Source organism: Lithobates pipiens, unplaced genomic scaffold (assembly GCF_037356315.1).
Source record: "Lithobates pipiens isolate NorthernLeopardFrog02 unplaced genomic scaffold, aLitPip1_a1.2 Scaffold_16, whole genome shotgun sequence".
In the NCBI taxonomy this organism is placed as follows: domain Eukaryota; kingdom Metazoa; phylum Chordata; class Amphibia; order Anura; family Ranidae; genus Lithobates; species Lithobates pipiens.
Genome location: NW_027507748.1, coordinates 625,110,244 through 625,127,572, shown reverse-complemented (window position 1 = coordinate 625,127,572; position 17,329 = coordinate 625,110,244). Strand labels below are relative to the sequence as shown.

The window sequence follows — 17,329 nt, the reverse complement described above, 5'->3', positions numbered from 1 at the left end:
GATTAGGAACTTCACAGACAACAACAAAGTTACATTTACACTCCTTGTTTAATATATTATTATGTTCTGGTTTAATATAGATATTACTGTACTACTTCAGCCCTATTTCAGATCTGTTCTAGCACTAGTGACAACCTGCAGAGCCTTGCCTCCCTGCTCCAGCCTTGCTGGAATCATTTGACTGGTGCCTGTAGAGGCAGTCCTTGCCTAAGGGATTCTCATACATACTTTTGTTGACAGAGTTTTCTGCAGAATGAAAGCTGCAAAGCCTTATATTATGAATCTACGGTTTCCACATTAGCGTTTGTGCTGCTTCATTACTCACCTTATTTTCTCCAATTTCTGTCCTCTGATTCTGCAGAACTCTGGACCCCGTGACTTCAAAGAACATGAATAGAGCACAGGTAATTCTTTTACTTTCTCTAGAACTTGGTTAAGCTTTTTAGTCTGTAATTGTATGTATGTCTGCAGATTGGTATGTGGAACTCTATGGGGCTGATCTATAAGAAGTGGGGAAAGGAGATACAGAGTTGTCCATAGAAACCACTGGCGGTTTTCATACGTAATTCTTAGTACCAGTTATGGAAAGAAGGACCAAACCTGCTTAGTTGTTGCGGATGACAGTTCATCTTTTTATTAGCCGTTTTAATAAATTCTCTATTTTAGATTTGTATTTGCATTGTGTGATTTAAAATTATTTAATTTTATTTATTAATTCTGTATAAAAATGGGAAATAATTGCACATTCCTCAGGTTTTTAACTGCCAACAAAGCACGCTAGTTGGGCTGTAGCACAAAACAATTCATTCTGAGAAAGAGCACCTTCTAAAACAGCGATGGGTTCTTATGAGCAGTAGAACATGCGGCCGTCAGAACTGTGCGCACTTTTTAATCATGACTAAAACTGTAATGCCCTGTACACACAACCAGTTTTCCCGTTGGAATAAACTCTGAAGCTTTTTCTGATGGCGTTCCAACAGAATTCCGCTCAAGCTATCTTGCATACACGCGGTCACCCCAAAGTCCGACCGTCAAGAACACGATGACGTACTAGAAAAAGGAAGTTCAATAGCCAGTAGCCAATAGCTTCTGTCTCGTATTTGCTTCAGAGCATTCGTCGTTTTTGATATGTCGGAACAGCATACAGACGAGCGGTTTTCCCGATAGGAATTGGTTCCGTCCGAAAAATATAGAACATGTTCTCTTTCTAGGCCCGTCAGAATTTTCGAAGTAAAAAGTCCGATGGGGCATACACACGATTGGAATATACAATGAAAAGCTCCTGTCGGACTTTTTCTGTCGGAAATTCTGCTCGTGTGTATGGGGCATAAGGCCTCGTACACACGATCCGAAAAGCAGGAGGGAAAATTCGTAAGATGAGCTGTCTGAGGATTTTCGGATCGTTAGTATGGTGCTTTCGACAGACGATTTGACTTTTTCGTCAGACAAAAGCTGGATGTACAGGCTATAAAATTTTTGTTGGATGTGAACTCAACATCTGACTTTCAGGTAGTCAGCACAGAAATCGTCCTAAAAAAAGTCGAAAGTACAAACAGCATGCTCGGAATCAAGGAACGACTGGGAAGAGTTCGGTCTTTTAAACTACTGTTCATAATATAGGATTAACATAACGTAATGCAGCAATTGATGAAATGCCGAAATGCAGCACACATTCTCATCTTCTTTAATGGGATAATAATGAAGCGGGTGATACTGATGTAGTTATGGAGAGATGAATAATTGCGCTAATTGCAGTCCATATATCCAATTGCAGGGCATGACAGTTCCAATACTTGTATGTGGCTGTATGTTTCAGCCACATACAAGTATTGGAACTGTCATGCCCTGCAATTGGATATATGGACTGTAATTAGCGCAATTATTCTCCTCTCCATTATGTTTGTGCTATATCTCACATTTTATTGCTGCTTTTGGGACTAGTCCATCCAATTATAATATGTTTTTTTGTGTTTTTCCCCTTTCTACTGATGTAGTTATGCCAAACGTATTTTAAAATGCTTTTGTTTTGTACGATCTGAAAATCATGAATCAACACTCACCAAACTTCTACTAACATGAAATTAGCAGAAGGGGCCCAAAGGGTGGTGCTTGAGAAATGAACTTCTTTATACTCTCATAGTATGTCACTACCTTCCTGTGACAATTTGGGGATAGTTAGTATACTAGACAAAATCCTACACGCGTGCTTTTGACAAAAATCAAACGCTCAGTCGTCCAACAATCAAACCGTGTGTACAAGGCCTAGCAACAATATATACCTTACTTTAGATAAATCAAGTTTTCGAGGACCTTTCTCTCTACACATATATTGTTACTAAAGACTTATACTCTAGACACTATTAGATTTTAGCCCAGGTTTTACACTGAGCTGCAGGAATGAAGCCGTGAGAGTTCAGCTGAACTCGCACGATTTCACTCCCGCATGTCAGTCCCGATTTTGGCCGTGATTTCAGAGACATCTGTGCAGGTTTCTGCACAGATGTCAATATAAATTGCAGCCCAAAATCGCAAACATTAGTACGGAAACAATTTTTTGAAATCGGTGCAGCACTGCAGATGCGGCGTCGCACCGATTAGGGCAGTGCCATTGACGGCAATTGCCACCGATTGTCAAATCGTATATATCAAAACGCTCCAATGTGAACCAGGGCTCAAGGTTTGACCTCATATTATAAGGTTTGGTAAATCTGAAGACAAAAATCTGCAGAAAATCGAATAGTGTGTATGGGGCATTATATAGGTTTGACTTTGATTACAAAATATGCACAGTTATGATGGTCGTGCGCTCAGCTGCACAGAAAATTGTATCGCTCTATTAGAAAGTGCTCTTTCTCAGAATGAACTGTTCCTTGTGTTTGTATGTTGACTGTCAAGGTTCTCTTGGGTAAATGGGATCTCTTCAAAGAAGGTAATTCATTGTACAAATGTGTCATTTTACGTGCTCCTAAGAACTTGCTAGGTCAGTGCAGTGCTTGTTTAAGGATTTTTGTGGTTAGATGCAACATTTTTCATATCCAACCTACTGCACATAAACATGGAAATTTCAAATTTATAGCCAAATGTAGTTTCTATGCAGTTGTGTTTTGAAATAATTTGACTTTCAGTTAAGGCTAAAAAATAATTCTATATTTTTAATACAAAAATTAACCTATGGTCAATTTAGAAATGCTGGCATTGAAAGCAGGTACTTGCACCCAGGGACAGGCGACGCGTATGTGTAAGCCCTTGTACACATGGTCGGACATTCCAACAACAAAATCCGTCGGATTTTGTCCGAAACTTGTGTTGCATACACACGGTCGGACAAAGTTGTCGGAAAATCCAATCGTACGTAACGTGATGCCGTTATTTCATTAACGACAGGACTACGTTCAGGCTAGTAGCCAATAGCTTTGGTCTAGGAATTTGATCTGAGCATGCGTGGCACTTTGTCCGATCGGAATTCTCTACACACAATCGGACAAAGTTTGATCGGATCATGTTGTCGGAAAGTTTTATAGCCAGCTCTAAAACTTTGTCCGTCGGATATTCTGACGGAAACAGTCCGATTGAGCCCACACACACAGTCGGATTATCCGACAACACGGTCCGAGCGGACATTTTCCGTCGGAATGTCCGCCGTGTGTACAAGGGCTTTTGCTGAGTTTTGCTGTGTTCCGCACAGGTTTTCTGGTGTAATGTATGGGCACAGCTGTCAGTTTGACAGCCCAGTCCAGGTCTGTGTATCAGGAGATCTGATAGCGTGTATGATGTATGTATGAAGAAAGCCTGCAACAGCAGTTGTAGACTTTGTTCATAAACGCATTATAATAATATCATTATGGTGCATTTTCTTATATTAAATACCTCTTTGGTCTGCAACTAATGTCAATCCAGCAAGCTTGCAAGTGTGAACAAAAATGTCCTATTAGCATTTTATTATCCCTTAATGACTTCCTGTTAATCTCTATATCCCCTTCCTGATTTAGCTATGTTTGCAGGGTTTGTTATAATGTGTATTGTGTAATGTAATTTTTTTCATTCATTTTGTTTGTTTTTGTAGTGCACCATTAAAAAAAATCTGCATTATCAATGAACTTCACCATTTTAACACTCTTATGAAAGGGACAAATCTGAGAATAAAATTTGTACTTTTGAACAGTTATATATTACCTTAACCCCCTTGGCGGTATTCCCGAGTCTCGCTCAGAGTGAAATTCAGTACCATTAGCGGTAACCCTGAGCCAGACTCGGGATCGCATTGCAGGATCCAGGATGAGTATTCTTACCTTATCTCCTAGATCCAGCGATGTCCCCCCGCTGTGTGAGCAGCTCATCCTCCGCTCGATCCATCTCGGAGCCGAGCTCCGTTCCCTGCGAGCGTTGTGACGCACAGGGACAGAGAACGGCACCAAATTCAAAAAGTGAAACACACAGTATACATACAGTATAATGTAATCTTACAGATTACATTGCTGTATGTAATTATTTCACACCCCCTTTGTCCCTAATGTTCTGCCCAGTGTCCTGCATGCAGTTTTATATTATAAGAACTGTTCTTTATGCCTGGAAACTGGAGATTGTCCATATCAACCAAACTGTCCCTTTATATCAAAAGTGGTTTTAGACCAGCTAGAAAACAGCGATAATAAGTTAGAATCACTTGCTGAATTGAGCGATAGCGATTTGTGGGGAAATCCATCATCAAATACTGAAAAGTAGTGACAGTGACAATTCTGCAACTGAGCAAATTTCTGTGTTTTTGATTTGATTACATTATTGAATATATTTTATTGTTATTATATTATTATTTGGTATAATTCTTTATAGTTATTTATTATATTTGAATTTATAATTTGGCTTTTCAAATTTTATCATACCCAGGATGTCTACTAGACTCTTGTTTGGACAGATTTAAGTGAGTTATTTCTAAGAATTACAGGACTACAATATAAAATGCCAAATTTCCATGCAAAATAATTGTACCGCTTTCAGAACCAAAAATATGAAATAATCATACCGCCAGGGAGGTTAAGACCAATACATGCTACTGGTTTTTTTTTGTTCAACCCAGCGAATTGAACAGAAAAAAAACCTGATAACTCAGGTCGGAGCCACTGTACTAACTATGCAATGTTAGTAAAGCGATCTCCCCTGCTGATCTATTCTGTTCTGACAGGATGACGGTCCCCACACCAGAACACTCCGGTCAGTGTAAAGCGGGAGGCGGTCAGTCATAAGCCTTCATAAGCTTCAGTCATAAGCCTTCCACACAGCCAGCTTCTGTCGGACCAGCTGCCGTACACACAGGCCGAACAATGGACAATATTTGTTCCATGTGTACTAGGCTTTAGCTCCCTGGTAGAACAACAAATGTGATAATCATAGTGTGAATAAAGGTGGATGTTATCCCCATTCCCTAAAGCCAGCCATAGATGGGTCTAATCTCAGCCAGTTCAGCAGGGACCAACCGTGATTCGACCCATCTATGGGAAGGTTGATTGTATCCAGGCCCGGGACAAGGGGTGGGCAGAAGGAACGGCTGCCCTGGGTGCAGCATATATTGTAGGGATGGAGGCACTGCATGTTTCTTCTAATATAACGCTGACATGAGTATTGACAATGACATCACTCCTTCTGTCAGTCCAGTGCTTTAAGTGGCAAGGAGAGGAGGTGACATCCGGGAGGCGGTAAGGACTGTGTTCTCTTCTCCAATTTAGCATTTTTGCCCTGGGCACTGAATGATCTTGTCCTGGGAATGATTGTACCCATGCCCATGTTGATTCATCATTCCACTTAGGTACAACCAGCATGTCTTTTTTTTAGGTACAACCAGCATGATTTTTACATTAATTATTGCCAGAGACTATAGACGCTGGCAAAAATCACTGTGTTCTCCCAGCAGGGACGGCTCCCTGTGTCCCCCCCACAGCCCAAGAGAGTACAATAGCTGACTGTGTTGATAGAGGAATCGAAAAATGTTATTTCCTGCAAAAGAAAATTGCATCATCTATTGCCGGCTTACGGCTAACATCCAATTGCTGTCATATCTACACCACTATACAATCAGTGTCAGCTTAGGGTAGGTAAAGAGACACTTTGGCTTCCTCACCATCTCGGGTGCCAGAGAATTTACACCACTATTGCCTTTGCATATTGTTTTTTTTTTTTTTATTTGAGCAAGTTACCACAACACCATTATCCCGTCGTTTTTAAGATCAAAAATACAACTATGTTGGTGTCCCTGTCATTTGAAGTAAAACACATAGCCAAGTATTATTCTACACAATTTTTTTATTGTGCATTATAAAAAAAATATATAAATTAAACATACTATCTGCCAATAGAAAAGTGCATTCTATGCATCCAAAAATATTGAAAATATACAAAATCAAATCATTATTCAACCAAAAAAAAAAAAATGTCAAAGCAATAACTCCAAGGCCAATAATAAATAACACGTTTTCTCCTCTGATTCTGCAACATGGCTGGTTGACTAACGGCCATTCAGAAACAAACTGAAAAGCACGAACTGAAAAGCACTAAATGAAAAACACGAAAAGAAAAGCGCAAACCAAACTTCTACTAACACAAAATTAGCAGAAGGAGCCCAAAGGGTGGCGCTAAAGAGCTGAAAAACCACGTAGTACAACTAGTACGGCACATTCGTAATTGTTGGCCAACATTTGTGTGACCGGGTGTATGCAAGACAAGTTTGAGCCAACGCCCTTCAGACAAAATTCCACGGTTTTGTTGGCCAACAATCCGATCGTGTGTCCGGGGCATAAAGGTGCCGAAGATAGAGGGCACACGGTGAAATTGGCTGGGCTGAGCTCAGCGCTGTATCTTGAGAGAGGTGAGTGGCTGTTTATTAAAAGTTAACAACTATAGTTGTTATAGCTGACTTTTAATTTGTACACAGGATATCTCCCAGTAACACTTCAAAACAAGCCTGTGACAATTAAAAAGTTACATGCAATATAAGTTTGAAAAAGCTGCCACATTTTCCTTTACTTAAATAATTTGATTTCTCATTGTCTCGAAGGGCCTTCTCGAAGCATCTGTACAAATAATAACTCCTCTATTGACTACTCTTTGCCTAGTGTTATCTACAACCCTGCTAGGGTTGCCACCTCATACCTTTAAACCCAAACACCTTTGAATTACAAAGGTTCAGAGGGTAATTTAATGCAGATAAGCCACCAAGTGAGTTTAACCACTTCAGACCGGACCATTTTGCTGGCCAAAGACCAGACCACTTTTTGCGATTCGGCACTGTGTTGCTTTAACTGACAATTGCGCGGTCATGCGTTGTGGCTCCCAAACAGAATTGACGTCCTTTTTTCCCCACAAATAGAGCTTTCTTTTGGTGGTATTTGATCACCCATGTGGTTTTTATTTTTTGCGCTATAAACAAAAAAAAAAAACGACAATTTTGAAAAAAACACATTATTTTTTAATTTTTGCTATAATAAATATCCCCCAAAAATGTATAAAAAAAATTTTTTTTCCTCAGTTTAGGCCGATACATATTCTTCTACATATTTTAGGTTAAAAAACCCAATAAGCGATTATTGATTGGTTTGCGCAAAAGTTATAGCCTTTACAAAATAGGGGATAGTTGTATGGCATTTTTATTAATAATTTTTTTTTTTTACTAGTAATGGTGGCGTTCAGCAATTTTTATTGTGACTGCGACATTATGGCATACATATCGGACATTTTTTACACATTTTTGGGACCATTGTCATTTATACAGCAATCAGTGATATACAAATGCACTGATTCCTGTGTAAATGACATTGGCAGTGAAGGGGTTAGCCGCTAGGTGACAGTGTAGGGGTTAAGTGTGTCCTAGGGACGTGTTGCTAACTGTGGGGGGCATGGCTGTGTTTTACACATCACTGATCTCTGCTCCAATCACAGGGAGCAGTAGACATGTGCAAAAGGAAAAAATTCGTTTAGTTTAGTTTCGTTTTAATTCGTTAATTCATTAATTTCGTTTAGTTATATTCGTTAACTTCCTTAAATTCGTTTTCGGATTTCGTTTAGTTTTCTACCGAATTCGAAAAATCGGCCACATTCGAAAATATTTCAACGAAATTCGAAATATTTCTACCGGATTCGAAATGATTTCAACATGATTCGACAGTATTTCTACCACATTCGAAAATATTTTGTGACCCGACTTTAGGGCCATGTATCTCGGGGTCACTTGGTGCTAGAAACTCCAAATTTCTAGCTATAAGTTACCCCGAGATATGTGGCCCCAAAATCGGGTCGCAAAATGTCATTCTCTGCTCTAATAACTAATAACATTTTGCGACCCGATTTTGGGGCCACATATCTTGAGGTCACTTATAGCTAAAAACCCCAAATTTGGTATGCAAACACAATAATACTAGCACTACAACATATCCAAATTTGAAGTGTCTAGCATCAAGTGACCCCGAGATACATGGCCCTAAAGTCGGATCACAAAATATTTTCGAATGCAGTTGAAATAATGTCGAATCGTGTTGAAATCATTTCGAATGCAGTTGAAATAATGTCGAATCATGTTGAAATAATTTCGAATGTGGTTGAAATAATTTCGAATCATGTCGAATTCATTCGAATTCATTCGTTATATTTCTTTCGTATTCGTTGTCATTTGTTATTTTTTTATTCGGACATTCGGATGCATCCGAATGTCCGAAAGATGCAAAATTCGTCCGAATTTCGATTCGTTACGAAACGAATTGCACAAGCCTAGAGCAGAGATCAGTGACACTGTTGTTAGGCAGAAGGGGGAGATGCTTGTTTACTTTAGCATCTCCCCGTTCTTCCTCCCCGTGAGACGATCGCGGGTATCCCCGCGGTGATCGAGTCCGCGGGACCCATGATTGGACCTACGGAGGACCCAACCTGCGCGCACCGCCATCGACATGCATGCGGTGGCCATGGCGGCAAATTTAAAGGGATGTACCTGTACGCCCATTTGCCTGTCCATGCCATTCTGCCATGTACATCGGTGTGCGCCGGTCGGGAAGTGGTTAATTACCACCTTAATCAGCCACAGAACCTGTGTAATTAATATGCGTTCGGTTTTAAAAGGGATGAGGTGGCAACTAAGCTCCCTGTCCAGTGATTGGTTATTAGGGCACCAGTGAGGGGCATGTCCATCTTCAAAATCAATCAGCCCCTGGAGGTGAAATCCCGTGAGATCCGCTCGAGAGAGGAGCCACATCACTGAGACTGGGGAGGAGGCACAGCCACTTCCAGGTAAAAGCCAGCTAAACCCAGCGAAGAAATTTAAAGGCATAGATATATTATATATTGTTATGCAGTGACTGTGGAGAGACGTTTTATTTCAAGCCAGATCCCCCCCATCATTGCCCCGTTTGAGTTGATTTAAAGGAGAAATAAGAGGGGAGTTGTTGTGAACGCTGTATTATCCTTGGGGAAAGTGTTGCAGTAAGAAAGAAATATACAAATACATATACTGGAAAAAATAGCTCCTGCTGCTGCTTTCCCTTTAAGAAATTAGTTCAAATCAAATCCACTCATGTTTAAAGTTCTGGACCGACTGCGGAGTAGCTGAAGCCGACCTCTCCTCCCCTTTTTTTTTTTTTTTTTTTTTTTTCTTTTTTTTTTTTTTTTTTTGCCTTGGCCTAGGGAAATTACCCCCCTTCAAAAAACGTTATTGTTTTTTTTTTTTTTTTTCCCGGGGACACTTACGGATCTGAACGATGTCTGCAAGGAGGAGGGGGGAGGAGCATGCCAGGCAGGAAAATGGGGGGCGCAATCTTTGAGATCCGCCAAAGAAAAAGATAAAGAAAAAGACCCCCAGTTCACTGCAACAACAGCTGGGATAGCTGCTGCGGCCAAGTTGGAAAAATATGCCCATGCTCATACTCCCGATAATACGCCAACCAAGGGGGGACAGGGGAGTCTAGTAAAACCTCCAACGGACAGAAAGAGTCAAGGGCAACTGTCACAAACAGGCGTAAAACAAATAAATAACAAAAACGCGGGTGCAATTGGAAGATCAGAGTCAGATCCCATGCTGGTACACCCAATAAATGGTGAAGAAGAGCCGACGCTGAAGGAGGTCCTTGGGGCTGTTAACGTTTGCAAACAATCATTATTGGAGCTATGCGATCAAACAAGAAGTATTAAAGAAGAGCTGGCCTTTATACGGCAGGAACTTCAGTTAACGGTTGACAGATTAACAGCAGCAGAAGGTAGAATTTCTCAGATTGAAGATGAGGTGTATCCATTAAATCAAGAGGTCAAAGATTTAAAAATACAGATGGGCAAATATGAAGGGAAACTGGATGAATTGGAAAACAGACTCCGCAGGGACAATATAAGACTGGTAGGCCTCCCCGAGAAGTGTGAAGGCTCTGACACAGCTGAGTTTCTGGAAAAATGGCTTGTTGAAGTGTTTGGCAGAGAGTCTTTCTCCCAACAATTTGCTATTGAAAGGGCACATAGAGTTCCGCCTAGAATTATGCATCGGGGGGGTCAGCCTAGATCTGTACTAATCAAATTTTTGAACTTCCGGGATAAGGTTGTTTTGCTTCGGAGGGCCAGGGAGATGGGGAGTGTCAGCTACAAGGGCGCTAAAATCTCGTTTTACTCTGACTTTTCCCCTGATTTGCAGAAGCGCAGAGCGGAGTTTATAGAAGTCAAGCGTAGACTCCAGAAATTGGACATTACATATGCTCTGCTCTATCCGTCAAGGTTACGGGTAGTAGCATTGGGAGAGACTTTATTTTTTGATACGCCTGCAAGGGTAGAAGCATGGATGCAGGAGAAGGGAGATCAGTTATTGAAGAAATGATGTGTTTTTCTTTTTTATATATGCATGTGTATGACCCCCTTTTCACTTCATTTATCCTTTCTTTTTCTTTTGTTTTTTTTTGTTTTTTTTCTCCTTTCCCCTCCCTCTTTTATCGGGAGAGGGGAAGATTAGCGAAGGGGGGATGTAATGGGTGCACTGTAAATGAAGTAAGGGTAGATGACACACTAAAGTCAGGGTGCAGAGAATGGCACACAATATAGTAAGAATTTATGCTTGAGGAAGGGGAGGGTCAAAAGGGGGGGTTGTTGAGTATTGGGGGGGAGTGGGAGGTGGGTGGGGATGGAAGCATGAGAGAAGGAGTGGGGAGGGGGGAGCATGAGGGTATGTGTGGGAGTGTAGTGGTCACGGTAAAAACCCCTAGGGGTAACCTAGATAGGTATGGAGAGGGTAGGGGGGAGGGAACAGGGAAGATGGAAGCATACAAAATTCAGGAAAAGGAAATAGGTAATATTAGCACAGTCATAGATGTTAATTTAAAAGTAATGAGTAAATACGGGGTAATGGTGTGTGTAGATAGAAGGTTTGGATCTCACGCTCACAAGAGGAGACTGAGAAGGGTTGACACTAGGGAGTATAAAAGATGGTATAGCTTTATTAAAGTACTCACTAAGTGGGATTGCACTTTTCTTTTTACATCCCCCCATTGCATTCGCCTCTTCGGCATGAACTATAGAGGGAGAAGCAGGGATTATTTCTGCTCAACGTCAGGGAATTCAAGCAATTTAAATGTTAATTTTGAGCCTTCAGGTGTTACTCTTTTCTCGCTCTTCTTTTTTCTTTTTCCACACTTCCTAGAGTTATGCAGTCCAGAGTTTTGAATATTGGCTCTTGGAATGTCCGAGGGCTGGGAGCCTCTGTAAAAAGAGCAGTAGTGTTCGACACCTTGGAAAAGTGTGGAGTAGGATTGATCTGCCTACAGGAGACACACCTAAGTAAAGAAACTATATTAAAAACTCAGAGTAGGAAATTTCAAGTCCAGTACCATTCAGTCCACACCTCTTACTCGAGGGGAGTGGCCGTGTTGGTAAGGAGAGAGGTGGCGTTCTCCTGTCGGCAGATCAATATAGATAAAGAAGGGCGGTTTATCTTTTTACACTGTGTAATTGAAAATCAGGAGTATGTTTTTGCAAATGTTTACATTCCTCCCCCATTTAAAATGGAAGTTTTATATTATTTGATGGAATTTATAGCGGACAAATCGGGGATTCCTGTTATAGTAATGGGAGACTTTAATGAGGTTATAAATAAAAGCCAGGATAGGTTTCCACCAGGAATATATATGCAAACGGAGGCTGAGACTCGGCTGTCTCGATTTTTGCTGGAGGGGGGCCTGTCTGATATATGGAGAAAGCGTAACCCGGACCAGTTACAATATTCATGTTTCTCAAGCTCATACTCCTCACTCTCAAGGATAGATTTAGTCCTTGGGAATGAGGAGGCAAGCCGTGTAGTAAAGGAAATAGTTTATCAACCTAGAGGGGTGTCAGATCACTCGCTAGTGACAGTTTCGGTAAATCTAGGAGGGATAAAGCCCCCAAGAGTATGGAATATGAATCCAGTGTGGTTTGAGTTAATTGGGGACCCCGAGAGGGTGCTGTTTAGTGTGGCAGAGTTTGTGGAGTTTAACAGCGGGTCTGCAGAGATTGGAGTAATATGGGATGCATTGAAGGCCTATCTTAGGGGTATTCTTATCCAACAGGTAGCGAATGTTAAGAAAACATCTAATGAATGGGAGGATAGGGTTGAAAGGGATCTAGTAATAGCAGAGAGAGCCTATATAGAAAACCCCACCCCAGAGAAAAAAAAAACATGGTTAGAGAAACAACGGGAACACAAGGCAGTGGTTATTAGGAAAATAGAGAATAAAAAACTGTTCCAGAAACAAGTGGAATATGGGGAAGGGGAAAAAGTAGGAAAGATGTTGGCACAGATTGTAAGAAGTAACTCCTCGCCATCCACTGTCCCAGTAATAAGGACTGAGAAAGGAGAAATATCAGCACAGAGCTCAGTGATTACTGATACCTTTAGGGTATTCTATGCCAAACTGTATTCTTCACGGGGGACAGAGGTTGGCGAGGATATGGATAGGTTCTTTTCGAATATCAAAATGCCTTCCCTAACAAAGGAGGAGAATGAGATAATGGAAGCCCCATTAACAATTGAGGAAATCCAGTGCGCAGTAGCAGCAATGGCCAATAAGAAATCCTCAGGGCCAGATGGTCTTCCTTTGGAAACCTATAAATATTACAGTAAAATATTGCTTCCAGAGCTCCTGAAAGTATTTAACTGGGCAAAAAAAGAGGGGAGATTGCCAACTTCAATGACTGAGGCAACAATAATAGTCTTACACAAGGAGGGGAAGGACCCATTGGAAACACAGTCCTATCGACCCATTTCCCTTCTCTGTGCGGATGCTAAAATATTAGCCAAAGTATTAGCCATTAGATTGAATAAAATTATTTCCAGGCTGATACATCCCGACCAAACAGGTTTCATCCCGGGCAGAACTACAAGCACAAATATAAGAAGACTATATCTTAATATGCAGGTACCTATAGAGAATGATGGCAATAAGGCAATAATGGCTTTAGATGTAATCAAAGCCTTCGATAGTTTAGAATGGCCCTATATCTGGCGGGTACTGAGGGAATTTGGGTTTGGCCCTAATCTTATTGCATGGGTAAAAACTCTGTATAACGGCCCTAGTGCTAGAATTAGGGTCAATAATGAATATTCAGATAGGATTTTTCTAGAGAGGGGGACAAGACAGGGGTGCCCTTTGTCACCCCTGATCTTCGCCCTAGCAATAGAACCATTAGCTATTGCAATTAGATCCAGTAGGAATATGGTCGGTTTTCAAAGGAGGACGAGGGAAGAGAGGATAGCGCTATATGCGGACGATATTCTCCTCTTTCTGGGGGACACAGAGCAGTCCCTCAGACAAGGGATGAAACTTATTTCAGATTTCGGGAGGTTCTCTGGCCTGGAGATAAACTGGGAAAAATCAGTTCTTATGCCATTGGATAAAAGTAGGGCCCAAAGCCCAGGGACAGGCGCGCAGCTGGAAGTTGTGGAGCGCATGAAATACCTGGGGATACACATACAAAAAGATCCTAATAAATATATAAATGATAATTTGGTTCCATTAATAGCTAAATTCAAGAAGAAAATCGAAATCTGGAAAAGACTCCCATTATCGAATGCAGGGAGATGTAACTTGATTAAAATGGTATGGATGCCTCAGTTGTTGTATGTGTTACATAACTCACCGATTTGGGTAGACATAATGTGGTTTAGGAAAATAGAGGTACTATTCCGAGAACTTATATGGAAAGGGGGAGTATCCAGGATAGCTCTACAAACCTTGCAATTACCTACAAGAAAAGGTGGAATGGCAGTTCCACATCCAAGGAGCTATTTTTTAGCTGCGCAATTACAACACCTGGACATGAGCGAGGAGATGGGTGGAGGAATTAATAAGGCCTTAATATTAACGGAGACACCCCATAAGAATATGGTAGAAGCTCTGGAGGCAAATTCATTTCCCAAAAAAAAAATACCCACAATAAAACTAGTAGTAAAGGTGTGGAAGGCAGTTAAGGCGATTAAAGGCCTGGGAGGCTTAACTCAGTACACCCCATTGTGGGACAACCGAAACCTGCAGGAAATGGAAGAAATAGGGGTATATAAAGATTGGGAAGTTAAAGGGATAGATAGGTTGGCCCAGTTATATACAGGGAAAATATTAAAAACATTTAGTGCTTTAAGATCAGAGTTTGATATACCCAAACAATCATTTTATAAATACCTTCAAATCAGACACGCCCTAGGGAAACAATTTAATAGGCAAGGTCCTGTGTGGAATAGCTCCCCTATTTTTACCAGATTAAAGGCCCCAGTGAGGACAAAAGGATTTATAGCGGATGTATATCCAGTCATATGTGAAGGAAGTATAGGAAGCCCAGAAGGGTTTAAATGCAGAAGGAAATGGGAGGAGGAGTTGGGAACATTCACGGATGAACAGTGGAGGAAAATATTGGAGGATGGTTACTCAATCTCAGTTTCGCCCGCCCAGAAGATGTCACACTTAATGCTGCTGCATAGGGCCTATTATACACCAAAAAGACTGTTCAGTTTTGGACGTAGAGCAGATGATAGGTGCCCTAGATGTCAAGAGTCTGGAGACCTAGCTCACATGTTCTGGCGATGCCCAAAATTGTTTCGTTACTGGTCAGAGATTGTTATCACCTTGAATGAAACATTTGGAGTAACGATCAGAGGGGATCCAAGGATATGTGTGCTGGGCCTGGGTGAAGCAATAGGGAGATCGCGACATACCAATAAAGCAATACTGAGATGTTTGTTTCAGGCGAGAAGATTGTTAGCTCAAAGGTGGCAAGCAAAAAATGCTCCTTCAGTAGTGGACTGGCAGACAGCAACTATGGAGACAATATGGAAAGAGAGGGTGATATATTTGAGAAGAGGAAATTTTAAAGAATTTAAAAAGATGTGGAAACCCTGGCTGGATAGAATGAGATACCCAGAATGAGGTATGGGAGAGGTGAAAGCTGGGTAGAGAGAGAGGAAGTAGGAGGGGAAGGAGGATTATATGAGCAAGGAGCGAAAAGAGGGGTTAGATAGAAGAAATATTGACACATCATGGATAGGAATGTTTTCTAAAGGTTTTTCTATTACTCACTAAAGTATTACTGTATTTGTAAAGGTGAAATAAGTGCTACACATGCTATAGAGAATGCTTTTTTTGCTTTTATTATGTAAAAGTATGTTGAAAATGAATAAAGATTATGAAATTAAAAAAAAAAAAAGAATAGTGTGGGAGGTGCCAGGAATTCTCCATAATAAAGATAGGAGCTTAGGCTGTCAGCAGTGTCATGTTTACATTCGTTAAGAACAATTTCCTTCACTAGTCTTATGCTTTAAAGGATTATTTCACTTTTGTATAGCTAAATAACTCCCAGAGATGGCATCCTCCTGTTCTGTCTTGTTGCTAGGACATTGCGAAGACACTCCCAGCGTTTACTGCCCGCCCCCATCATTACAGCAATGTGATCCGCTATCTCCTCCATCACATCATTGCTAAACTCAGAGCTACTGCAACAGGGAAGAGAGTGCATATGAGGGGGTTTGAAACAGCGGGGAGTGTCTTAGCAACATCCTAGCAACAAGGCAGGATGTAATGATACCAGCTCTGGAGTTTTATCAGCCAGGCTTCAGGAGGTACATCAGTGGCCTACCCCTATAGAAAGGGCAGTATTTAACCATAGTCAAAGCTGCAGTTTTTTTTTATCTATAGGCACCCCTTACCTGCATAAGCAGTTTTTTGGTAAAGGTGAACTAACTCTTTAAAGGACTGTGTCACTATTGTAAAGCATGAAAGAACAGTATCATTGCAAAGCAAACAATTAATTCATACAAACTTTGCTTGGATGAACAGATAATCTTGCTGAAAAATCTTTAGCAATCGGCAAACGTCCAGGTGTCAGATGCCTGCTCCCCCATTGTGTGTTGTTTACTTCTGCTGGTGCCTACGTCACTACTGTGTCATGTTGTAATGTAGGGGCAAGTAGAGGAATCCTACAATCATCAAATATGGAAGATCTGTCAGAAAGCTTCTATCTTCAACCCATGGAAGTTTGGCAGCAGCAAAGTGAAAAGTGATAGTAAAGGCAATTTTTTTTTATTTTTTTGTAAAATAAAAAAGGTGTTATATTACCTGCTCTGTACAATGATATTGCACAGAGTGGTCCATTACCTCCTCTTTGGAAGCCCTCCCTTGCTGCTGCCCTCTCCTCCTTCCTCCAGGTGCCCCCTCAGTAAGCTGGATGCTAAGAAGGCACCTGTGCATGTGCGCTCCTGAACCAAGTTGTGTGTGTCCATAAACACACACAGTGCCAGTAAGCCACCCGCTGCTTCCTCTTCACAGGAGCTTGACTGACAGCAGGAGCCTTTGACTTCCTCTGTTCTCGGTGCCTCCTGTGAAAGCAGGAAGTGAGAGGAACAGTGCTGCAGCTAGGACTGGATTGGTGACTCAGACAGGTAAGTGTTTGAGGAGGGGAGGGGGTAATGTAGATAATTCATCAAGTTAAAAAAATATGAGTTTAGAACTAAATTAAAGTAGAAGTCCAGACTAAAAATAATCTTGGTTAAAGTGGCTCCCTCCCACCTTCAAACTCCTATACTAACTACCCTGTAGAACAGGGATATGTAATTAGTGGACCTCCAGCTGTTGCAAAACTACAACTCCCATCATGCTTCTACCTCTGGGTGTCATTGTTGTAGCTATCAGAGTCTTGCTATGCTTCATGGGACTTGTAGTTCTGCAACAGCTGAAGGTCCGCTAATTGCATATCCCTGCTGTAGAAGGATGACACTTATACTTACCTATTCTCAGGATGCTTCAGTGCGGTCCTGTGATTGGCTCCCAGCAGCCGGAGAGTTAAGGCAATGCTGACAACAAAT

At 41.2% G+C, this 17,329-nt stretch overlaps 1 protein-coding gene across 2 annotated transcripts in view; it reads left to right on the top strand.

The window, feature by feature from the left end:
• The first annotated feature begins 252 nt into the window (after positions 1 to 252).
• Positions 253 to 17,329, top strand: part of STARD13 (StAR related lipid transfer domain containing 13) — a 427,146-nt gene continuing 410,069 nt past the window's right edge. Inside the window, exon 1 of one of the 2 annotated variants that reach the window (XM_077484116.1) lies at positions 253 to 404. The gene's annotated coding sequence lies outside the window, so the exon portion shown is untranslated. The remainder of the gene's footprint in view (positions 405 to 17,329) is intronic. The other variant, XM_077484117.1, reaches the window with a different exon arrangement.